The sequence below is a fragment of the Anopheles moucheti genome, chromosome 2 (genome assembly GCF_943734755.1).
Source record: "Anopheles moucheti chromosome 2, idAnoMoucSN_F20_07, whole genome shotgun sequence".
In the NCBI taxonomy this organism is placed as follows: domain Eukaryota; kingdom Metazoa; phylum Arthropoda; class Insecta; order Diptera; family Culicidae; genus Anopheles; species Anopheles moucheti.
Genome location: NC_069140.1, coordinates 39,825,551 through 39,850,931, shown reverse-complemented (window position 1 = coordinate 39,850,931; position 25,381 = coordinate 39,825,551). Strand labels below are relative to the sequence as shown.

The following is a 25,381-nucleotide window of genomic DNA, read 5'->3' as shown; positions in this document are numbered from 1 at the left end:
TTTTTCCATAATTGAAACATCAATAGATCGGATAAGCAACCGGTTTCGTTCGTTTGTTGGGCGTTGTTTTTTTTTATTATTATTTTCGTTCACACCCCTTCGTACAATTCTAGCGTGGGATTCCTAGGAGCGCTTGGCTTTTCGCTTACGAGAGGCAAAGAATTTTCCTCGCGCGGAACACCACCCACCGCTGCTTGTGTCCGTCCACGCAGTGTGGAAAATATGCTTCGCGCTGGTTTGGAAGCTTTGAATCTTTTCGCATTGCTGTTCTCAGTATTTTGTACATACATTTTCCTCCTTTCGCTTCCTCCGCTTTCCGATTTCGTAAGCTGATTGTTGCCGTGGGGGGGGGGGGGGGGGGGCACTGCAGGGCGTGCGAGTGGATCATTGGAATTGGAGAAATTTTACCACCAAATGCAAATTTCCCGTCCCGTCTTCTCGCATTTGGGAATCGGAATTGAATTGTAAATGTTACACGAAATGGTTATCGGATTAATCGGAACCGTCAAGCGTGTGGTGGTTGATTTTGTTATCTGAAGTGGCTTTTGTTTTGTTTCGATTTTTTTTCTCCATTTCGCCGCTGAGCCAGAGCGTGGTTGAACGAAATTAATCTTACAACAAAAGTTGACCACCATGCGTTTAACATTTCAATTAATGTTTGACAATATTTATTATAGCTATTATTTATGTATATTTCAACTAATGGATGTTTGAAAGATAGATACAATACTTCACCGAAGCCCGTAAAATATTTCGTTAAATTATTAAGAATGAGTTTAATCCGAGAAGCACTTATTCCATTGCTTGTCGGTTTACAAGAAAGAGCAGTACAAAGATTTATTTATTACTTTTTGACATGCTGTTTGCATGTAGTGAGTTAAGATATAACTGGAATTTATTAATTGCATGGAATTTGATATTATAGATATCTTCTTGGTTTTTCTTCTATAATTGTACACTTTAGCAACGACAAATTAATTTCCATTTCGACTGATGTCTTGTAATTTTTCCCAAGGAGAAACGAAGGAGAAGTGATCACGATCTATTGACTCTCATACTGATAGTGATTTGGATAAGTCGTAGTACCTCTGTTTCATTGCTTTCTGTCGTGAATTTGATTATCACCCTGTTGTATTGTACTGCAGAGGCCGGACCGTCAATCGTTGTGACAATACGAATTATTTAAGTATGTTTAAAACAGTGAAGAAACTTGCTTTGCAGGATTTATTGTGACCTGGACCTGCTACTCAGTCTGCATGATCAGGCAATGCATGATTCCCGAAAGAACGCTAATAAAGGTATATTTTTATATTTACCTAAAAAACTGGCTTTCAATGTCATAATTTACTTGCAATGATTGAGTCGTCTTTATAGAAAATTACTATAATTTACAGAAACCAACAAAAAATACCATAAAAAAAACGATTACACAGTCATGCTGAGATTTATGAATTTTGCAATAAAAAAGAACATCTGAAACACATCTTACCGTTTCGCTATAAAATGTATGGCTATTATAAATCATAACGAACTTTCTGTTTCCTTTGAATTAGAGATCACCGCCTCTTTCGTTGCCTACTTCAATCCGCCGATCAATCTTGCGGCAGGACTGCACGGAAGCACGGAAGCGGGAAATGGAGCAACGCATTGAACAGGTTCCGGATTAGTGTGCTGGCAAAAGGAAATGAACCATATGATTGATATGTGCTGCCTTTTATTCTCTCGCTCTCGAAAGCTGCACTCACAGAGCATATTTTATGGGCGGGTTAAATCCAGTGGTACTATGGATTTTTTTTTATGTCCATCCCATTCCCCCCCCCCAAAAAAAACCCCATATTAGTGCCATCGATTTACGGTTATCATGCGTTGATAATAGAGCCATAATTTTACGGTGTCGAACTACATCGAATCGTGTTTGATGCGCTACTGAACGGAGGTTATCGGCGGCGATTCCGGAGGCCGGGGGTGAAAATAAATCACTCCAAAGGGTAACAACAGATACCGCACACCAGCACAGTCGCATTACATTTCCCTTCTCTGATAAAGGGTATCAGATCCATGGTATCGTTGGTTCGTTTGCTTTCCTTGCGGTGTGGCCAATTTTCATCCGACGAAAAGATCTCACATTTTCCCACTAAGATTTCGCATCCCTTGTGGATGGCCTAATCCTTCTCTGCTGCACTCTCCTTCTGCTGGCTTGTAAAACTCTCTTCGCACCTCAACCGGAATGTCTTGATCGGTAGAGCGTCAACGTTGACGTCGACCAAAAAAAAAAAGCCTCACCATCGTTTGGTTGATGATCCTTTTTATTGAAGTCAAGGCGTGTAAAGCAAATCGTAGCCGTGGCCAAATACAACAAAAGAATTGGCCAAAATTTTCATCACCGTCTCTCGACCCGTGTTCGTCTTATAAACACTGTATTTATTTTTTGCGAACCCTCCACTAACTAAGATCCAAATGGACAACACTTTCACGCCACGTGCGTCCGGCGGCGGTGGCGTGTAACGGGCTTCACCGCACCACCGTCCACCGAAACTCGATCAAATCTTTCTTTTCGCACCGCTTATCCTTAAACGCCTCCCAACAACACAATCCGTAGCCTCAAATGAATGATTGAAAGCAATTGAGTTGAACCGGAACACCGAGGAAGAGGTGTTTGGGCAGAAAGTTAAAGCGAAAAACGAAAGCTAACCAAAACTTGGCCCAGGCAGGCAGCCAGCGCCTGGCAAAGAAAGGGAAGAAAAGTGCCTTCCACGAAAGGCATGCCTTGAAGGTCAGCAAAAATCCAAAACCGTGAAAGTGAGCGAGGAGAAAAAAAAATGTGGGTAAAGCAATGAAACAAAGAAAAGCCTCAATCATCATGGGACGGGATGGGTTTCGGATGCACGGTGTAGGACGAAACGGACGGTGCGCGCGGCCGTCTCACAAAACCCGGAACCCGGACAAGGACAGTGGGGAGTGAGAAAATCGTTTAAGATACCCCAAAAACCGACAGCATCCCAACGAGAAGGATCTTCTGCTGCGGACCGTAGGAGTTTTCCACTGGGAGGGGGGGTACAGAGAAAAAAGCCCCACCAATTTAGGCACGTCCAGACTCGGCGGACGAGAATATGCGCTGAAATAACGAGAACGGCCTAAAGCAGTGCCTTGATTGGATCGAAAGTCATTTCCCGATTTGCTTCTCGTACGATGAAGATGGTTTTTTGGGGTGGGGAAGAAGGGAAAAGATACAGCAAGAAGAAAAAACAACATCCAACACACTTTCACAGCGTGTGTGTGTTTGTGGAAGAAGTGTGTGTTCTGGCGTGAGGGCGAGACTTATTGGCCGGAAGGTGACATTTTGTCCATCACTCATCATTCTCGTACCGTCCGGTTTGGGACCGGATGAGTTAAATGTCCTTATAGGAGATTGAAGGGAGCCGGCATGGACGAGTTTCTGCGCTGTCGGTCAGTTGGTCACCGGGACAACGAACGAACCGTCCACTACCCTCCTCCGGCCCCTAATGATGATGCTGATACCGTGCTCTAGTTGCGTATACGACAAAGGCGAGTTTCTGGGTTTTTTTTTTCAACTGTTCGCCTAACAGAAATAGATAGGCTTGTTGGGCAGGATTTGCCATATACCGAAGGACATTCATCGTTTCCGACACACACACACACACACACACACACACACACACACACACAGTGGCAGCATGGGCGGCAATGCCCGCATTCGTAACGGTATTTCCCATTTTGTATAGTTCTTCCGTTTTGGCTCGTATCTTCCTTTTCCACCCGGTCTCGTGTAGTACATTCTTGTTTTTTTTTATTGACGATCGGAATGTCACCGGAAATTGGTAGCATTCCGGAAGTTCGTAGGCAGGGAAAGGGGGAAGCAAGGGGAGACGGTAGGTCTTCAACTCGAAACTAGAATCTGGAGGATTTAGGGTAGACGGGGGAGTGCGAAATGCATGTACTACACGATACTGACGACAGGCATATATCGCTTGAGTTTCCCCCCTGCAAGGTGTATCGAGAGCTACGTGAGGTATGGCCATTATCGTTCGTACTGATTTTTCAAGCCCTTGTTCGCGTGGTGTGTTACCGTCGGACAGATGGTGCAATCGGGGAAGAAAAAAAGGAACCAACCACTTTTGCTCTGTCCGACAAGGATTGAATGACCAATTTGTGGAAAGCTGTAGCATAGATTCACATACAGCACAAACACACACACACAAAACGATCGTTATACATTATCACACGCTCACTACAGCAGCCGAAGGATTTTTACTCTCCGGTAGCAATATCCTGTTTCCGATAGGGTTTATTTTCCTCATTCTATACGCAGCTCATACTTTGTACTCGGGTTTTCTTTTTTCGTTGCAAAACATAATTTCAATCAATGTACTTTACCCTACAGCAGCTGGCATGTTGTACCCGGAAGGTTGTGTAGCATATGTAGCAGTTTCACCGCATTGGTAGTGAACGCCTTTCGGACTTTCGAAGGTGAGCTCACTGAAAAGAATATGGGTGTGCTTTTTTTTCGTTCTTAGTTTTAATTTGGTCGAATTTTTGAATCCTTTCTCTTTCTGTTCATTCAAACGTTATAAGAATCCAACCCGGGTACACTGTACACGTATCATCGCACCATGGTTACTGCAAATCCTAGTAGGCTGGCCGGCAAAAAGTTAACTAGATTTTGATGTACGAGTTTCATCATTCTCCAGTCCAAGCATTCCCTAGAACAAAGGAAAAGATCGTTCGTTTTTAAAGCGAACGAACCGCTCTATTAGCGTTGGAAAAACAACTGTCTGATTGAAACTACCGTACTCGAGTTCATACCGGATGGCCGTACGACGAAAGGAGGGACTGCTGCGGGCTTTGTACAGAAGGTAGAATTTGCGAGTGCACGGTTGGGCAGTTTTTAGTTTTCGTTCGGTTTGCTTCAACAATTGGGTTTTATGTCAAGAATTTACCCGATCAGACCGTGATGGATACGATGGTTTGAATATCAATGAGCGAAGGCATTACGGTGAGTCAGGACGATGACGCAGGGTGTGTTCACGTCCCAGTGTGAACCTCTCCCAACCAGCCAAGCGCACGGAATGGTGGACATTGGGGGCAGACTGGGCAGAAAACTGGATTCTGCTGAAGATCCTATTGGTACAAAAAGCACTTTGGATTGGATTCAAGATTCAAGCACGAATCGTCTAACGGTGTGCTTAGAATCCTTTCGCTTCCATCCCCCCCCTCCGGGTTGGAACCACCACGAACGTCCATTTGACTTTGGGACATCAATTCGATTAGCCTACCCGACCACGGGTACCGGTTCGTCGGTAATTGAAGTCCGGGTTTTGGGTCAACCTTGGGCAATCTACCGTTCGCCGTACGTGTATGTCCAGTATGTCGCATAATGGAGGTTTTGCAGCGAGAGAGGAGAGCATAATGCCTTTACTACGCTTAAAGTTCGTTCATTGGGACACAGTGCTGGCCCAATGTGAACGACCAGACCACTGTTGGCCACCTGCAAACTGCTTTGAGGTGCGCATCGGAATATAAAAGATCCGGCAGGTATGCGCTTTTTTATTTGTTTGCTATTTTCTTCAACACTCTTTTGCCATTGAGGCTTTTCCCGGTTGAAGTTTCCCGGGTTTGGTGTTTAATTTTTTGTCCGACTAACCGCGAACCGTTGCTCGTTTGCTTAAAAATTCATTGGTTTCGACTCGGCAACCCAACATTTTGCAGCAGACCCGGTGGTTGATGTGCAAGAATTTTCACTACCAGCTGCTGGCTAGCAAAAGCTGAAAGCCACCGGATTGTGGTTCCGTTTCAGGATGTCGCCTGGTTTTTTTTTTCTAAGGTTATGCAAATAATACGAAAAGGATATGAGAGTTTGACAGCGAGAGAGAGAGAGAGAGAATGTGAGGGTTAAAAAATTAACAAAAAGGGGCTCTCTTTACTCAAAAAAAATCCTCCAAGCTTCTGCTTCCTGAGAGGAAAATCGCAACCAAAAAAAAAAAACACATAAACAAGCACACGGTAGGCCCTTCCATTGCTGCATCGGACTTGCACTTGGCAATCCTTTCCCGGGTTACCCCTTTTTGAAACATCGCTCCCCGTGTTTTTTTTTTTGCTGGCCAACTTCGGATGGCGAAGGAAAAATTGAAAACTAATCCAATCAGCATTTTTCATCCCCACTGTCTTCATTGTCCAAGTACAAGGAACGACCGAAAGGATTGTGGGCTGAGTGTAGGGATTAGTCAGGGCTTTTGGGACATCCCTTAATGGTTTTTTTTCCTATGCACCAACCCTTGCAATACGCTTCTGTTACAGATTCATTTTTGTATAATTTTTCCCCCAGTTTCTTTGGACATTTTTTTTTTAATATTTAACATTGGTACAGGAAAAACCACCCCGAGGGTGATTTTTTTTGTCAACCCGTGCTTTAACACACCCCCTTCAAAACGGGATTGTGGACGGTGGGGAAACGGTGGTCTCCACCGGAGGTCGATGCTCGCTTTAGTAGCTGGTTGTACTGCTTGTGTGGGGTTCGAGCTTGAGGATCCTTTTGTCGTGAGTTGTTCCTTATCGGTTTCCCCCCTATTGCACAGAATTCGTACCTTTTATTAGGGCAGGCTTGCAGATATCTATAGAAGGTGCCGTTTTTTTATGCGTGATTTAGTCCCTTTCTTCGGATATCATTATGCAATTTGTGCTGCCTGTAACCTGGAACACCATACTAGTGGAGACTTTTGTTGATAAAACCCAGAACAACTCCCGTTGGCTTGTATGGGACAGCGTATGGGAAGGACATTTGGTGGCTGATTGTATTTAAAGGACACATGTTGAACAGGAATATTACAAAGATGTTGTTGGGAGTTGTTGAGCAAAAAATCAAGATGATTCCGAATTTTTATTTGATTAAAATAAATTGTATTTTAAAAGGTTTATTTGTGTACTTTGATTTTTGTTCAACATAATTAAAATATCCCACTTTTTCCATATATAGGTGAACCTTATATGTACCAAGAGCAAAACAGGTCAAACTTTAAACTTAGGAAATGTAACGAACTACAAAATTAAATTTAATATCGCATTCTGTGTGCTGCGCCAAGACAATTAGCTACAAAAAAAACAATCGAAACATATGTTCCCGGATGACGCTAAATAAGGGTCAGTGTTTCAACCGACGAACGCATGTAATTTCAATCGCTACAGTTTCGTGGTGTAACACAATTAAATGCAAAAAAGAACTCAACACAAATTGTATTTTCGAGGTACATTACTGCAAGGCTTTGCAGTATTCAATTCGATTGCCACCAACCAACAGGGCAGGTACGTCGAAATGCATTCAATACGCAACAACGCGTGTAACAATAAACCCCAACGGCAAATGGGGAAACACAGCATGCGCGGACAGTCCGGTGCGTTAACCAGCAGCGGAACAGCAGAAAACGGAGCCGTTTTTCATTTCGCTCAATTCCAGCGGGAGATTAATTCTATTGCATCTATTCCTGCACGTATTACAGCGGTACGGATGGTTAACACTGATCTCTGCTATCGCTCGCCAGGCCAGTCGGAAATGCAACCGAGCGAATATTGTACACTGGAGGGTACTTCTGCACACACACTCTTTGCGCCCATCTAATGGCCATTTGATGCCACTGTTCGAGGGTGTAGAGATGCTTATCCCGGGTCCGAATGGTACGGTATTTGAGTGCGATACAAGGTGATACGGATACTTTCTACGGCAGTGCTTTCCACCTCACTGCGGGCTTGAGCGCCACGAGTGCCAATAATGCAACGACGGGGATTGACAATGTGTAGGTTTTTGAACGAGGATTGCGATTTTTTTGTAACTGAACCTTCCATGCTAATGAATATTTGAGCAGTGGTTAATTTTATGGCTTTTAAAACAATGTTGTTCAGTTTCCATCTCATTTTCTAGCAAAGCTGGTGTATTGAAGGTAAAGTTAGCTTTTTAGCAATTGATCAAGCTAAAGATGAAACATAATTTAATTAATCGAAATCACACCAATGGAAACATTTGTGTTCACTATTGAAACCCTAACCACTGGAAGATGGCATATGTACACGTGCGTATGTTGCTAAGAACAACTCGTAGATGATCGTAGATGATCAGGCGCTCGCCTTAAACCAAGAATGTTTTACTCCGGAAGGAATGCAATATATATGTAAACAAATAGTTATCTGTAAACACAACGAATAAATTCACTTCCAAGAATATCGAACACCAAACAATGTAAAGTTACCACTAAAATATAGGATTGCCCAACACACAATGATTCTCACTGGGCAAAGCATGCAGCACCACAGTTCCCTTGAAACCGAAACCATATCCAGCTGTGGTGGTCAAACGATCAGGCAAACGGAGCTCTAATTGCCAAACGGCCATTCGTACCGGAATGGATACAATGTACGGATTGGATTTATTTGCTTTGCTTTTCCTCCGTGGACAGCAGCTCCTCGCACAATACCGTTCCACACGTTACCGGTGGGATTTTGGGAGCAGGGATCGTAAGTAATCGACGTGTACCTTGTGCGCTCGGCGTGCGGTGTTGTGTATCCGAAACACTACCCCAAAAAGGCACCCGAAGGTACGCAAGCATAAACGAGCGCTTACCCAAATTCCCATCCGGCCGTCAAGGGAGTAAACGAGAAGAAACCCAGCTCCAGACCCCAGTCTGATGCTGGAGCGTGTCGGTACGTGCCAATTTCCACGTCCATTTTCATTTCCATTTCGGGTGATGGCGAATGTATTTCTTACTCTTTTTTTTTCTTCGTGTTGTTCACTCTTCGTTATTGGTACAGAGTTTTGGGCTGTTTTTGTTCAGTCCTTCGAAACGAAAAGCCTCACTCCTTGCTAGTTATTCACAAAAGGAGTCAACAAAAACCTTCGCCTCCCCATCCTCCCCAAACCTTCCAAAGTTGGCATCAGTCGAAGGGGAATCGATATGGAGATTGATACACCAAACCACCCGGTTCCGGAACCAGCCGCCGTTTTGCCTTTTTCGGGTAATCCCTTCTGGCCACCGTGCGCTGCGTCCGGTCGATGTGGGGGCAGATAGCGTTCGCAAGCGTTAGCATTCCAAAAACTCGACGGGGGAAGAGTGGGTGGCCCCCAAAGGCACAAAGCTCCCGGAACTATTCCGGCATGTCCCAAAAGCCGCAGCAAAGGCCACCGGTTTTCGTGTCCGAAGCTTTTCCGGCCAGTTTGGCCTTTCGTAATGATATGGGTCAACGCTAACGCTACACCGAACACCGGGAGTGGGAGCTTTTTTCTCTGTAGGAGTAAAAGCATAACCTCCAAGATTTGGCCAAGGATTGGCAAAGGACTTTCGTATCCTCTTTTGCTTCATTTCTTTACAGAGAGCAAAAAATAAGGCAACGAAACGAACAGCCCGGATGTCCAGACAAGGTTACGTTTCGACGTTGGTCGAGATTGGCCCGGCAAGATAATTCGATCTGATGCCGGGATTTGTTGTGGTCCTTGCAGCTAGAAATCGAAACCGAGGCCTTCGGTACCCTATTCGGTTAATCGGATGGTGGAGGATGGGCTTTTGCTGCTTCTGGTTGGAAGCTGCTGCCCACAAGCAGCAGTACCCGATGATCGCAGAAAGCCATGCTTGGTTGAGAGATTGGCCGGTATCAGCCCTTGGCTATTGTTACAAGCAACCGAACAAACCGACGAGATGGGGTTAGTTTCTTCATTCGGCTAAGAACGGGAAGGCACAAAGCGAGAAGCCAGGTTTGTGGGCTATCCTCTACCGCACCGGACACGGGAGAGAAGAACCCCCCCTCCAACACATGTACCAAACACTCGCCAATAAACCATGACATTTATACACACGATTTCACTAATTACAATCGAAAATTTGTCACCAAAGCAGGCGGGCGGTATGTGTGCGTATGAGTGTCTGTATCCGTGTGCGTGTTGTCTGTAGCAGATTTTGCGTTTTGGGGGTTTTAGGCGAACAGCAAGCCATGTTTCTAGCAACGAGGTCAGTAGTGCGTTTATTTTGGAGAAGGCAAACACGAATGACATTGCTGTTTTATCTCTCCTATCTGCCTCATATGCTGTCCGGATTTCTGTTGCCGATGTACACGCACTCCTGGTACTGTTTGTGTGGTGTCTAAATAGGACAAGGGTATCATCACCGCAACCAGCTGTTTAAAGTACAGTTCAGGGGACAGTCTCATTAAGCGTGACAAACAAGCTAGAATTGTACGCCACCCAAAAAGTGACGTTATTGCGCAAAATGCACTTTATTTATAAGAATCAACATTTTGTAATGCGAATTGCATACTTTTTGGCGCAACTTGTTACCAACGCCCGCGAAGTATGCAATTTGCGTGACAAAGTGCTCTAAGTTATGTGAACTACGTCTCTCACATTCACCATGTTAATTGCATTGTTGATCCTTTTCCGTTCGAGTGCCACCTGGGTGAGGGACCCGCCCCCCCGGTGGTGGATTGTGTACATGCTGCCCACCAAGCGTTATGTCGCGGTAAAGCTTTGGAGTGGTGCCATTTTGATTCGTTCCCGTCACCTCAACTTCCGCGGCCCCAGAAATCACTCTCCAAACATCGCAACATTACGCGACTGAAGCAACACGATAATACGATCACGTTGGTATGCGTGTTTAAGGATAAAACAGGAAGTAACGTTCATACGGAAGAAACGGACCATGTGCCGAAAAAAAAAGAACACATAGATACTCTCTCTCTCTCTATCTTGGTGGAATAAGATGGGCATCATCACAATGGCGAAAGCGCTGGTGGGACCATTATCCTTATTCAAGGATAAAGAAGAACTTTATCTACCGCGCTGCAGACGACAACGATGATGGTGCCGCTGATGACAATAGGCCCCGATTCGTTGAGGTAACATGGAGTAGGAGTGGGGAAGTGTGTATTGGTGTGTCCTTGTACACAGGACCTTGCGCGAAGGACATTCACCGGCACCAGGACCAGCAAGACTAAGAGACCGAGACCATAGAGAGAGAGCAACCTTGGAAGGACACACCCGGCAGACACACTGGTAGTGTACGCCGTTGCTTCGATGTACCAGCCAGCTTACACGCTCGTGCATGTAGATATAGCTGCATTCAGTACAGCCCGTAGCATAACAATGCCCCTTTAGGGACGGATGGCACAATAAAACGGACCGTCGTAAAGGTGGCGCTGCATGGGCGTGTGTAGTGTGAGCCTGAGTTTACCTAGTAGACTAATATTATTCCAAACACCTTTACAAATGCTTTCCTTGCACCCGCTCGCTTCGCACACTTACATCACCCCGTTCCAGATCCTGCACTAGATCTGGGAGAGTTTAAGTTCCAGGAAGAACTCGCCTATCAGCAAAGGGCTGGATGCTTCAACCAGCAAATGTGTGTGAGAGGGCTGTGGACGCTTGCCGGAGAGGGTAAGCGTGTTACCGCAATAAAAGCAATGGATGGACAGACGAAGACAAGCGAGTGCACATAACATGCTCGAGCGCCAAGCACATCGTTACGCTTCGTCGGACACACAACAAGCATCCAGCCTGTGTGCCACCCTCCATCTGCCCCGGCATCTTCGGGCAAGTGCATTTGTGCGCATCCCTTCCAGAATCGGAAGTGAGCCTTTTTGAAAGAGGTCTCTTTTCTTGGTCCTGCTCCTACCCCCAGAACCGATGATCTTGCCGTTTGCTTTTGCACACCGTATATCGCTGTCCCGCTTGCATAAACACGCTGTATCGTTACAGCAAGGAAGACATCCGTCGTGCCTAACCACAGGGAACGCAGCATTATGCTGCTGTAATTGTGTTATAGCGTTTGGGAATTTCCTCACGATCGTGCGCCCTCTTCCTGGTGGACACTGCAGCACGAACCCATTACTCCTTGCGCCACACACAAACACTCACAACACACTTATCGTCCTTTTATTTCGTGTCGGGTAGGGCACGATTAACTAACCCGATTCGCATCCACAAACGCACGGCCACATGGAAGCATGGTTAATGTTTGGTTATGCGCCACCATCAGCACCAATGCAAACACAGGGAACATTGTTGGATGATTTCGTTGCTGTCTCCTCTTTTATGGCATCCCTGTTGCCTGTCGGTTGCCGTGAGTGGGGACTTTGTCACACTGTCTTAATCATTTTCAATGCATAATGTAAGGAACTCGGAAAACTCCTTATCGTTTGTCACTCGTTGCCGCCTGTCAATCGCAAGCGCACGCGTTTCTTCAACAGTCAAGGTTATTTTAACAACTTTCTAAAGCTCTCCCATCCAAACAAAGCAAACAAACTAACAAAAAAGGAGGGAACCGTCAACCCGTAGGAAGAAGTGATTGAATGAACGAAAAAGGACACCGAATGGCGGCGTCTGCACACCGATGATAGAGGGTTGAAAACCGGACTCAGCGAAATTGTCCACACCCGTTTCCCTTTTTCCGCTTCCTTACGCTTCCTCTGCAACACGGCCCGGGACACTCTCTGCTGGTGTTGTGTCCCGTTGGAAAAATTCCATCAAAACAGGAACAGAGATCCCGATGTAGAGAATGGAAATAACACACAAACAAAAAAAAAAAACAAGCGGGTATAATATGCTCCCAAGGGTCGGCAAGCGATCGTACTGTAATGGGAAAACCCGGGCAGGACACTATGAAGACATCATCCGCAAGGATAAGTAAAGGCAACCGACCGAAAATGAAGTAAACACTCACAAATACCTATATCAGTGACACGATGAAGCAGCACACCACACCAGTAGCGAGAGGAGATAGCCCATCGGAACACGGCAAAAAGAAAAACAAAACACAAACACACACACACACGAAAAACACCTTACGGAATGGACGGGGAACTAAAAGTGACCGGGAAGAATGACGAGAAGAAAACAAAACGAAAAAAAAACCAAACACACATACACAAACACACGGCACGGTACAACCATTGGTACGTGAAGGTTAGGGCGGAAGCGGTGGAAAACTTTATCCATAAACGTCAGTGGTGGATAAATTATGATGCAGCGGTCGGTCAGCATTGTTGTGTCCGCGGCAGAAAACACAAGACACAATCGTGCGAGCGGAAACCCGGTTGGTGTTTGGGTCACGGAGGCACTCTTGCATGATTGCTTAATTTCCACCTTATGTACATTTATATTTAATAACTACATTGCTTCCACTGGCACGCTGTTTCGCGAGTGTGTTGAATGGATTATAGTTTGAGTTAGCTTAAGTAGGCTGAGAAAGATGCCGCTAATTATTGTTTTCTTAATAGGGAACGGCCACGATGAGGTGTTATTTGACGAAGAATGTCTATTTTATTATGTGTTTTTTTTTAAGTTGGTATCAGTGATTGTACGACTGCAAAAAAAACAGATAAAAGACTAAAGTTACTACGCTAAATGCGTAAACCATTCGAGTTTTATTTCATTGTAATTAAGTATTTAAGCAACCTCAGCTTCTATTTAAAATCAAGCTAACGCTAGCTAACTGAAACACTCATGGAAAACAATTTTGAGTGTAAACATTTGAACATTCATAGGTCCTTTTTTTTTAGATTTCCTAATTCGTTGTAGAATAGCAATAAAAAGAATAATGTTTTATTAATTATTGATTTTATTAATTATTCTATGATGACGAAAAATAATGTTTATTGCAGTTATTTTAAAAAGCTTCAACAAATGTTTCAAAATATTCTATGGTTTTTGGTTGATTCTAATAAATTTATGTTTAAATTTTAATACTTTCTAAACAGACGATTTTAATATATATATTAGAACTATGTTCAATAGAAAAGCTAAAACAATTGTCATTAAATTACATATAACTTGTTTATCAGGCTTGTGCCACTTCATATGGCCGGTAACTGTTACGTTGTGTTTGTGTGATATAGGTGCCAAAGTATGTGCTTGTCATATTATTAATGTTAAAAGTAACATAATTATGTTACTGTAAATTTAAATCCTTTCCGAGGAAGTCTTCAAAGTTATTCGAATAGTAAATATTATTATTGTTAATTAAAGGTATATTAGGTGGATAGCAATGGAGACGCCTGGTACTTTTGGAGAAAATGCCGCGTTAGTGCAAAAGTCCGCCTTGTAAGCGATTTAAACAAAATTTGTGACCCAAACCCGAAAAAGAAGTGGAATTAAACTGCTGGCAAACATTTCTATGCCACTAAGTAAACATGTTCTTCCAGAGGTGTGTCAGGAATTTACAACAGATGTGCTATTACACAATGCATACACAATGGATAATCGAAGTCAGTACTTCAATTATTCAATGCATGCTGAAATGTTTAAAAACACAGACAATACCTTTCAATTGGTATCGCTTTTAAGGCGCTACACAGCATGAAGATCATTTTCATTTGCAAACATGTCTTCTAGCGGACTCTTTCGCCGCTCGCGACCCCCTTCAACCGTTTCCATTCCACTGTTGTGAACACGAACACAACGCGCAGTGTGTTGATTCGTTTCCACAAACTTTCATGGCACACTTCGATTGGCAGAGTTTCAAATACAGAAACAATAGCTAACGAGAATTTTGCCGAAGTACGCTCACAGGCAGAGATGGATTCTCCCGAAAGGAAGTGAGTGTTTTGTCATTTCCATTTCCGTTGTTGCAAAGCAAAAGTTTTACATTGTACCAAACTCCCGTGCGCTGGAATCGTGGAATCGGTGTTGCGTTGCGAACGCTTCGAAATCGGGCAAAACGTTCCGAACGCGCACTGTTCCCTGCCGGAAGACGCAGGAGGTCGTTATTGTTTTTGCCACAAAGAAACGGCAAAGCACCCGGTCTTCGTACTATCTTGCCTGTCCCGGTTTGCTAACAAGCGACAGCTGATAACGGAACCGGGCTACCGCTGGGTGGCAGGATGAATGGTAAAACGGCGGAAAAACTACCGCGATACGACCAACATTGGTTGGAGCAAAAGGGAAGACTTGAAGGGAGCGGTAGGAGGACGCTGCAAAAACCCTTTCGAGCGAAGGCCGCGCTGGCGTGGGATTGATTTATTTTCGTGTTCCGAGCGAGCTTTAACCGTTTGTGTAAAACAAATGGCACTCCCCTTCTTCACGAAAAAACTAGGATACACGGGATGGATGGGAAATCTATGGTGGTTCCAAACAGAACAAAAAAAAATAAAGGAAGAAAAGGGAAAACGGATTCGTGTACAAGTGTGTTCCCTTGAAATCGTACTTTCTTGCGAAACCCACTTCACCTCCGCGTGCTTTCTTGCCGTTGCCCGCTTGTCACTGACTCTACCGTCGCTACAAGCGTGGACGAGAGTTTACTCCCTTCTAGACGAAGATTTTCCCTTCACCGGTTTTGCGCCGGCTACGGTGAGGTTGTTCCGGGATGAAGGAAAAATGGTTCGCCTTTTCCACCGTAATCTCGCACCGGGGTGATACTTCCGCCGTTTCGAGATTTCACGCCTTCTTGTGAAACGATTCCAAGAAACTGTAGGGAAATACGGGAACAGAAATTAAAAATGCCGCATTAAATTTTTGGTTCGCTGCTGTGCTCTGTAAAGCTGTAAAGCTTTAGCTAGCAATAAACTGGACTTCGAAGGGGTTTTCATTTATTTAGTTTTTTTTTAGCAAATCTCAGATTAACGATGGCTTATAAGACGACACGCATAGTTATGTCTTACATGGTTTGGTAGACAGTGTGCAATAAGGCCGCCAGAGCAAACGACATCGTTTGTCCACCAACCTGCTTTACACTGGTTGGACCGAACATTAACAAAAGTCACACAAAGCGTAGATGCTAGTTTTCGGTTCACTGCTAATTTTCTCTAAATTATCGGGATTATGGACGCTTCTAATACCACATTGGGAAAGTGTGTTCGAAAAAACATTTTTTCTCGAAGCAGCTACTCTCTTTCATTGATGTTTTGACTTGACTGATTATGTCAGTTTAGAGTCCAAGACTTAGACTCCTAACGATCATCTATACCTTCACTCCTAGACAACTTACGGACGACATTTTGTGACCATTTCCCCAATTTATCACGGAATTCCTGGAGGACAAGGCACATTTCCCGTTTGCTGATCGTCAACCACTCAAGGATCTACTTCAGAAATATGATCGTGCAGCTTTTGGAAAAAACACAATCAGAACTTACTGTCACTCCTGCTGCTCAGGAGCGATCGGCCTCGACTGATGCTCTATCATTATAATATCCATATTGTACCTTTCGCCCGCTAAGGTCAAAGTTAAGCTAGTGCTAGACGCGCTTGCTTATGGAGACAATATTTTGCCATATTCACGATATCCAGCGATAAGTCTTTCGGTATTCACCAATGGGTGTATCTTGTTTAAAAATCGGTGAAATTAGATTTGATAGTTAATTGCACGCATCATTTGTTCAATCCCAAAAGGATCCACTAGAACCAGAGCAACGATAGTATTGGTTATCACTTCTGGGGCAACCGTTCTTAATTATACAAATTTAGTTCAATTGTACTAAGATTGGATTTCCATTAAGAATTATCAAAAATGGACTAGAACCAGGACACTAAATGTTTCGCCGAATTAACAACGAAAAATCATTATAGTTTTATCAGAATCATCAATGTGTATCTTATTTAAATTAATTAAAATTAAATATTAATATTACATCACAAACATAATTTCATAAACAGAAATAATGACAATTAATTTTAAACGTTTTCATCGTTTCAACGTTCAAAACTATTGCCACATTTGCCGTTGTACTGTTCTACTGTTCTACTGGGGAGAAATGGAACTCCATAACGGCAACAAAACGAGCAAATTCCTGTCCTGTAAGGGAAAACGTCTACAATTTTTGTTTTTTTTCCTTTCTCCTCTTGTAAGGTGTGAAAATTCCAGCGGAAGCAAATGCTGGAACCAAATGCTATAAAAATGGTACGATGGTTCAAAATGGCGCATAACATGGAGAAGCTGAATCCGACGGGTACTCCGAGACAGGTGTCTGGAGAAGTTTTAAAAAAAGTAAAAGAAAAATTGTTAAGAAACATCTACCCTGCCCGCTGTAAAAGTCATCCGCGCCGCGACAAAAGAGCAGAAACATCTAAAACCAAGCGCACGGAAAGTGGAAACGAAACGGAAAGTTGTGCGCTTCAAGTGTACAACTTCTCGAATTGCAGAACGTTGCCGATCGGAGAAAAACGGTCAACCGTGAACCTACCACCCAACCACCCCGCCGCTGAAGTGATTTTTACATTTTAAACGTAATTTGCCAACATGTTCGAGCGAACGAGATTTGGCTGATGCCCCAACCCTGCCCTAAGATTCTCAGTGGAGAAACGTGTCAAAGGACCTCACCGTACGGAGGTGGCCGAAGGCACAACCAACACATAAAACATCATCAACACGCAGCGCATAAATTAGCCAATTCAAAAGTGACCTTCTCACCGAGCAGAACGGCAACGCCACCATCTCGGTGCTCGTGTTCTCCCCGGTGGTTGCGAGTGATTCTCATTAAAATGGAATTCAATTTATCGTCCAATGCAAATCACCGTATCACACTGGGTGTGGTTATGTCCGTGGGTCGGTGTGCGCTAGTTGGAAAAGGGCCGAATTTCCATACGCCAAACGGAAACAGAATCGAACTGGCCCACCCCTTCGGAATGGCAGTTGATGAATGAACGCGAGTCGATCAAGAATGGAGCAGGGGGAATGGAGGCGCGATGGAGGGAAAGCGTTGAAGAAAAATGGAAAATTCTTCGCCAAGCTTCGTAACTCAAAAGGAGAACTATAGAAGTCCCCGGCGAGAGCGACTTCTTGCTGCGATGTTCGTTCGACCGTTTCGGCTTTTGGCTTTTCCTCGTGAAAATGGGGAAGCGGAGCGTACCGCGCACTTGGGGAATAATATTCGATTTGATTGAATTTCCTCGAACCGGAACTCGGGCAAGGATGAATCGAAACTGTACTGGCAGCGTCCGGGCTGGTTTGATCATCGGCACGCAACCTTATCCGCTTGGACTTTCGGCGGGAAATTGGACGCGAGTGCTAGGCGAATCCCGCCAACGGTACACGGAATGGTCACCTAATTCGGCAAAGGAAATTCCCCACCCGTAACTTCATCGCAAACCCAGAAGTCGTCACGAGGGACATAAAAATATTTGTTTGATGATTTTGTGATCAAGGCAAGACGGCCTAAAAACCCATCATCGGTTTGAGGGACTAAGCAGCGATATAAAAATCGGCTCTATCCGAATTTTCTCTATCTTCCTCTCACCAGGCCCACCACTTCTCTCACCCCACACGTTAGGGCCTCTCCAAAAAGAATAAAAAAGGACAAGTAAAGGAAAAGTGTAATTCACAACATATTTGCTAAATCTGTTTTTGAGTAGCGTAAAATTGTTGTTTACCTTCGTCATTGCTCCGGGGATCGATTGGTCGAATGTGTGCCCCTTAATAATGCCTATGGGTGCCACAGCGCAGATTTCGTAACGATCTATTGGAAGTACATTCCACCACCGTGGCTTTCTGCTACCGTGCCACCACGTGTCTACTAGTGGGCCCACGCTGTTCCATTCATGTTGGCTGAGGCGAAAGGTTACAAACAAATTCTACCACTGCGCGTGAAATCGGGGACCGGGCCCGGTATTGGGCTTTGTTTGTTTCGATTTGCGTGTTGTTGTTTGCGTTTCTTTTTTTTGCGTTCTTCCTTTTATCGAAAATCACCGATCGAAAGCGATTTCGGAGAGTGGAATATTTATTTCCCTTCATAAAACGTCCTTCGACCCGGTGTGCCACTGCTGGAATGGTCCATCAATTTCTCCTGGATGGTCTGTTAATAGCGTACGATGACCTGCCACGTTTTCTATCGTGAGGCCGCCTCCCTCCAGGAGAGGACCGATTCGGAAAATCGGAATCGTTAAAAAGTAAACTTATGAGTGTGAAGCATTTCTCACAGCAGAAATCGAAACAGATGGACTTCGAAAATGGATCCTTTGTAGAAATATTCCTTATCATCATTACAATTTGTTTTTTCTTGAAATTTAAGTATTAAAAAAATAAAAAGTGGATAAAGTGGATAATAAAAAGTAGTTTAAACACTAAATACGAAGAAGAACCACTTGGTGCTGAAACTTTCAACTAAAAATGTGGATTCTTCGTGGTTGGAAATTATTGTTCAGTATTATAAAAATTGTACCTTCATCATTTTTGTTTGGAAATTATGTTTACAAGATCTTCAAAGTATGTTAAATTATACTACATACCGCAACATAAGTTTTTACGATTTAATATCCAAGGAGCTTGACTTTAACTGAATTGGTGCAATAAATAGGTAATAAACACAAATACAGCTCAACAGGCAAATACTCCCCACACAAATTCCATCCTTCCTGTTGGTCACATTTTGTTCTTTGATTCCAATGCCATCTTGATCACGTCTACTCACTTATTTGATGCTACAATCGACTCGTGGACTACTCGCCCGCTGCAGAAGTCCTCTAAACCGTTCAACGATAGAGCGCCCGGCGTCTAGCAGATCTTTAAAATCTCGTCAATTGTGGCAAAATCTTCCAACTCATGTCCATCATGTCCCGATCATGCCTCATTCAAAATGCATTAATGTAAACACATCGTTCATTCTAATCAAATGCTGATCTTCCTATGTACTAATGACAAATGAAAGATTCTGGAGTGAATCGGATGAAACAACCACCAAAAGAAAAAAGCCCCACGACAGAAGTACCCTGCATCTTGATTGTTTTTCCCTTCATTTTCTTCATTTCCTTCCCCAAGCACTAGAATAACTTAGATTTTCTACAAGCCCTCCTGCCACCGACGGGACGGGCGTGCTGTCTATAAATCAAACAAACGATTTAACACTCCACTTTCTTGCCCACGCCCGTCCCAAGCAAACAACAACTCACGGCGCACGGAATCCATCGATTATCGATCGAGCCTACCCGCAAAAGGCACGCTGGCAGCAGTGTTCAGGAACTCCGAAGGCATTCCCTGGCGCTCGCCAAAAACATTCATCATTATCATTTGCGTGAGCGTGATTCCGTTGCGCTCTATCCCCGTGTTCCCCGGTTGACTTTCGATTTCCTTTCCAACTCGCGAAAGAATCTCGCTTCTTGTTTATGTAAAACAGAAAGCAGCATAAAAAAGACATACGCCGCTTGATGCGAACAATACGGAGCAAATATGGAAATAGCGATCTTTAAAGCAGTTCAACACTGCCATTTCTACATCATCGTTCTCGTCATCATCATCATCATCGCCACCCTTGATATCGTGTGGCTGCATTTACAGAGGAATCCCCAGTCCCGGAAGTGATTTGAAAGCAAATCCAACTTCTTCCTCACACCCCTGCTATACACACACACACACACATGCTCTCTCTTTCTGCTCAGGAAGTGCAATAGAATCCAATATCCAATATCGTTCGCATCCATCCGAACCCAACCCTAACCCGTTCCTGGACACCATCACGACACGACGGACGATGATTATAATATTATCAAACGCAAAAGCGAAGGAGATAAATCTGTCCGCCTTTCCCAATCCCCTCTACCCTAATCTTGCCCCCCTCCACGAAACCCATCCGGTGTGAACCGCAGGACATGGCCGATGGATGATATGCCAAAAGTGCGACCCCGCTATGCTAACGCGCGATTGGAAATGATCGATTTCCTTCACATCATATTGTGATCGGGCATGCCGCAGCGGGATTCGGGGTTTCTGTCCATTGGCGTGTACGGGCGTGACGCAGCGTTCCGGCGTATCTTGGACTTCCGGTTTCCGTTTTCCGCGAATTGCCCAATAGCATCTGGCCCGTGGAAGATCCCGTTCTGGCGTTCGGTAGCTGGAGCAATAGGAGCAATAGGAGGAGGATCTTTGATTGATGAGATGCCTTCCAAAGGACACATCGACCATGGATAGAAAGGGCGCGCCGTGCATCGGCTAGAATTCCCTCACCATCTGCTCAGCCGACCGAATTGGGCTCCGACGGCTATCCCTTTTCCCGATAACACCGATGAAGTGGCGATGAAGATGATGTTGATAGCACAATCCTCCAGGCAAGGTGACGCTAAAGCCCTTTCGGCTACTGGCAGGCCCTGAAAGGGTGGAACTAGCGATACGCAGAAGGTAAAGGCAATCAGCATCGTTAGCTCAAAAGCCATCGAGCAGCAAACTGGTACATGGATTGGGAACTGGTAGTGTTTTGAGCGAGAGAGAGAACCCTTCCCCAATGGCAGAAGGGAAATAGTGTTCGTTCCCGCTTCCTGGTCCAGCTCCCTAGCTGGTAGAGTGAAAGATTATAATCTGCCTACAGCAGGCTTTATCGGTGCTTAGATATTATTAGCCTACAGAACTGCTGCCACTGCATACAAAGACCGGGATAGGCTCGGCAGGTCGTATAAGTGCTTTCAGTTAACAGGTTCGATGTAAAGTAAAATTGGATGTCAAATTAGCTGTCAAAGTTTGACGTTTGCACGTCATGCCGGGCGAAGGTGTGAGAAATGTGTGTTGTTTGCTTGACGAAGGATGCCACCAGTGTGCCTGGGTGTTGTTGGGTGGTTTATTCGGTAATCAGATAAGTTTCCGATTTAACTAAAGTGGGGCCCAGAACAGAATTTATTTTTCTAAACCAAACGAGAGTAAAACTTTTTCCGGGTGGAAATTATGCAGAATCTAATTTATGGCCTGTCACATGAGCGAATTTAATCAGTTTCATATGGATAAGCTTCTGACGGTGTAACCCAGCACGGATCTTTCTGTATTCGAGTTCTAACCCTGTTGATTGTATGTCTTTGCATGAGCTAAATATAAGCCGACAAGTTGATTCAATTTTTGGTATTATAAAAACGAAACATTGCTTATAGCATTATGGAATATTGTAAGCAGATATTAAAATGAAATATAACAAAGTTTTTAGAATTACCAATTGGGAAAATCTAAAGGAAACATATGATTGGTGATACATAATATTTCATTCAAAGCTTATACATATTCAAAGTCAAATTTGGATATACGACGGTACATGGCCGACATAATCGAATAAGCTTTTTCAGTGCCCTTTGTCTATCATAAGAAAGGCCACAATGTCAAATAGCAATTTTGTTCCGGTCATCACAGCACAGATTGACCTGATATATGAAACCATTGTAAAGTGTATCAATATCTAAAGATCGATCGGAAAAGTGATCCTAGCGTCCTTCCTGGAAGTTGAAGCAATCGTCCGTACAGCGAAGAAATACCTGTACAAAATGGATTTTTTTGTCAAGAAGTGTTCGTCAAGACACGTCAAGTCACATCCAGCTAGCAGACAATTTCACAGAAGGAGCAATTTGTAAAAAATAGTTTTTGATTGGTTGATAATAACGTTTTACTGCAGCACGGTTAATAAAATTGTTTTACTGACAAAACTCATCGTTTTGGCCAGTTGATAGTTGATAGCCGTGATCCCGAACATATTTGTTTTAAATGGCATTAGCTATGGTTCAGAGCAAATGATGTGTGAACGCCTGATAGCTCCTTTCCTGAATGTATATGATTGAAGTGAAATTAAATGCATTCAATTATATTAAATAGTTTTTCATGCAAAATTGCCCATTTTTAATGTATACATTGTAAAGAGACACATCTAAATTCTACATCAACTCTTATCACTAACCCAGTTGCATGTTGTAGTATCTAACCAGCAGTATTTATTATTTTATTCCCGCTCGTAGTACAATGTAAACTGTGGGATTATTTTCCACAAGATACCAAGCAATACATTCCATATACAATTAATTCGAATTTCATTCCAAGTGCAAGACACTCGTACTCGTAGTTCAATCACAACAACATGTCGTTGAGTGTAAATACAATTATCCCTTAGTGGTTGGCAGATTTTTCGGCTGGATGTACCAACAAGTCGGTGTAAAATTAGCGTTTCGTGGTCAGAGGTCCCAAACCATAACATTTTTTATGATTCATTATAGTTTTCTTTGTTCATTAATTTATTGTTATCTGTTTACCATATATTTCTATTTTGGTAAAACAACGCGCGAGACGTTTGAAATGGTGGCTAGCCTACTGCTATTCTCAAATTCTCTTGATTGATATTTCGAGACGTGATCATGCCGCCATGGCACCGAAACCAACTTCTACGACAGATCCCAAATGCAAAGGGTTAACACTCTTGACCAAACAGGAATGATACAGTGAGTGCCAACGCGCATCCTTCACACAAAATTCCATTCCACATGATAATCGGCCAAACGCGGTCTGCCTCCATTTAATTTGTATCGTCCAGCAACAGGACTTTAGAATGTTATCCAAAACTTTAAGGTAACGCCAGTTCCGTATTTATCCGCATTGCGGTTAAACCTGCGGTAGAACTGGTAGGGAAGCATTTGCGCTAGCGAATTTAGAGTACCTCATTAGCAGGGCAGCATTTATGATACCGATCGGTACAGCAAATTCATCTCATTAAATTGATTTCACTCTGCCCACGGGGATTTATCACACACACACACACACTTCAATACTTTTTCCCGCGTTTACACTCCCTTCGCACGGGAGGAATTGGAATTGTTGCACAACACAGGCGTGGAAGTAAAATCGCGCCCCGTGGCGGTGGAAAACGGTTTGGATTTTAAAATCAAAAGTAAAGAGCAGCCCACCTTTGCTGGTACGGTTGGGAACGGTACTAGGTATGTTGGAGTGTTTCGTAGAGGATAAGGCACAAGGATTGATTTGCATACGACTGACGTGAACGAATCCCGTCGTTAGGTCCTTTACCGGAGGGAGAGTTACTTCAGCTCCCTGCCATCATCCTGCTACGCTGAGCTTCCCATCGGACGAAGGATATTCCCTAAAGGGATGGAAGCACACACACACACACACATACAAAGCCGTCCACTAACCGACACGCTGAGTACAGTACAGGAAGTTGACTAGATTTTGTGGTTGTTCCAAATGTACACACATCCCTGTGGCTGCACCTGTTCGTGTGCCTATGTATGTATGTGTGCGTATGTGTGTATGATCGAGGAAATGGATCCAAATAAATGAAAGACCACGGAAGGAAGACGCTGACGCACAAACACAATGATCAAAGGGATGGATGGGTTTTTGTTCGCGTTTCTGCCCGATTCCCGGTCGTTGATTGGAACCGATTGGACCGCACTGTTGATAGGCATGGGGGTTTTGGTTGAGCGTTAGATTGGAAGGCAGGAAAAAAAAGAAAACGAAAAGCTACGTACACCATCAAACACATCTAATGCACTCTACCACCATCAACACCACCCCCTTTTCCGTGTCTGTGTCAGCTCTTTATGGGTTTTAAATTTATTCGTTAGCATTCTGTGAACTCTGCGGTCTTTCGTTTTACACGTGAGTGTATGTGTGTGTGTGTGTGTGTGTGGTTCATCTGTTGATGCTACTGCTGGTAGAAGCGTTTTTTTTTTTGCAAGGTTTTTTGTTCACTACCGAAAAACACCACGCGTCTCCATCGACTGCGGATGCGGTTTAACGCCAGCAATGTTGAGGGTAGTGCAATATGTTGTTAACGTATACATTGTTCAAAATAATAAAAATGTCACAAAGAAATCATTATATATCCTATTATATTAAATTATTGTTTTTTTTTAATATTTTTAACTCGTTTTTTTTTGTAATGCAAATGTTTCATACTCTTATTTTAGACATACAAATTAATTTAAAATATATTAACCTTTCACAGGTTTACAATGAAACACTTTTCTCCAAATGATATTTTGGATCATTTGGTTTGAACTCATCAGTTTATCCACTCACTGATGCAAAACAACAGCAGCAGGCTTAGCAAAAATACAAGCACTGCGAGCGCAGAAGCTTAAATAAATATTTCCCCACCTTTTATCCCCTCGTCTACACCCACTAATCGATTGCTTCACGTTGACGAACCATTTGCACTTTTGTGTCGACGCGTTCATCCAGTTGTGCTAACCAAGTGTGACCTGCACCTCGCAGCCACGCAAGCCGTATCCATAAAATCACGCGAAGAGCGGCGATGAGATGAGTTACTATGAGATGCGACGAGCTGAACGGTGCAACTCACCAGCGATACGGTACGGTTTAGCTACTGCAACAACCAATGCACGCACGGGTAAACCCTTTGAACTGATATCCATTACCAAACCAGCTCGTTCTTACTCCGAGGGCCTAAGGAAAGCAGTCGTTCCAGATATAAGTGGTTTAGTGAAACCCGGTGTGGTTGCCTCAAAGTGTGTGTGTGTGTGTGTGAGAGAGAGAGTGAGAAGAAGCATGGTACGTATTTGCGCTTAGTGCATTACACACCGTATAATGCAATTAATTAATTGTTTGCGTGCTTTACAGCACCGTGTTAATGGTGCGGCAGACAAAGGCTTACCTTCGATAGCCTTGCAATTAAATACCGGCTAAAACAC

At 43.7% G+C, this 25,381-nt stretch overlaps 1 protein-coding gene across 3 annotated transcripts in view; it reads right to left on the bottom strand.

The window, feature by feature from the left end:
* LOC128310188 (putative tRNA (cytidine(32)/guanosine(34)-2'-O)-methyltransferase 1) overlaps positions 1–25,381 on the bottom strand; it is a 64,904-nt gene that overhangs the window by 398 nt on the left and 39,125 nt on the right. Inside the window, exon 4 of one of the 3 annotated variants that reach the window (XM_053046764.1) lies at positions 15,327–15,452. The exons of the other annotated variants lie outside the window; for them this stretch is intronic. The gene's annotated coding sequence lies outside the window, so the exon portion shown is untranslated. Of the gene's footprint in view, positions 1–15,326; positions 15,453–25,381 lie in introns of those variants that run through there. 3 annotated transcript variants of the gene reach the window in all.